Here is a 1,342-nt window from a genome sequence, read left to right on the forward strand (position 1 = left end):
TCCTTGTTAGCGACTCGAGTAGAGAAACGACGTTCCCCGATTTTTCGGCCTTCGTCATTCGCGTAGAAATCCTAGCCCGACTGATGCATCACTGGGACCATCCACGGGGTTGCTGGAAAATTCCCAGGAATCCCCTGTGGCTCTGTTAGGTATCGAATCGTAGGATTCGTAATAGGTAATTGCTTTGGACTTTCTCTTTCCGTCGACCACGTTTGGAATGCGGCAAAGACGCCAGTGGCATTGTTGAACCGCGAAATGAAGTGCAGTCGCACGCGGCTCGGAGCGACGCGATGCGCATCGGGGAACACGCTCGAAAAGGCCACCTCGCGGGAGAGTGGTCGCTTTTAGCTGCAAAGCGGTGTATTTTCAATTTAAAAAAAAAAGAGAGGACAAAGCGGAGGGGAGAGAGAAGAGGAACAGAGAGAGAATGCACAACGCTAAAATTTCAAAGGCAGCGGCACGAAAGGGAAAAAAGCACTCGTGGGCACGCAAAGCGGACAGAACGCGTTTTTCATTTCCCCCGACAGCAGTCATCGAGCAGCAGGTAAGCTAAGTCCTCGTCGGAACGAAAGGGAAGTTATGCCGGGATAACGGGAGAGAGAAAGACAGCGAGAGATTGAACTGAAAAAAATGCGGGAAACGACTTAATGCCAGCGCCTTTTCCGCCATATCTGAAAGGGTGCTGGCCGCGAGGGAGATAGTCGGAGGGTCAGATGGAAAGATCCGGCGAGGAATGAGGAACGAGGACAGGAATAGCCGGAGCAAAACAATTACCTACCCTTCCTGCTCGCCGGGGGCACATTTTCACCCCTCAAAACGTGGGAAGGAAAGCCACCGCTTGAGGTATGCGAACTACCCCCTATAGGGCGTGCTCACGCACACGCCGAACCCCGCACCACGCACACAGTCCACGGGACGCACGTCCACGGGTGTTTACGCGTCAGCCAGGGAGACATCGAAGCGGACACGCGACTGTGTGCATCACACGCACGGGCATTCCTCATCCTCTCCGCGGGCATTAGCGCGACCCCATGAGACCGAGCTAGGGTTCGTTTTATGGGTACAACACGACGGAAACGCGGTAAAACAGACAGGTGGAACGGAACGTGCACGTATAGGCCGCACGGTGACAGCCGTGGAAGAGAGAGCGAGAGAGATCGATGCCGCTATGGTGAAAATCGTGGCGCAACCGGTTGCCGGCAAGCGGCCGCCGCGAGCGGCGCTGCAGTCGCTCGACGAGGGAAAGCCCCGTTTCGCGCCTCGTTTCGACTTCTGGCACAACGAAACACCGTGTATCCCGATCTTGTAACAATTTCGAGAAATTATTTCAGAGGACCCATGT

Source organism: Eufriesea mexicana, unplaced genomic scaffold (assembly GCF_001483705.2).
Source record: "Eufriesea mexicana isolate 0111107269 unplaced genomic scaffold, ASM148370v2 scaffold113, whole genome shotgun sequence".
Taxonomy (NCBI): Eukaryota; Metazoa; Arthropoda; class Insecta; order Hymenoptera; family Apidae; genus Eufriesea; species Eufriesea mexicana.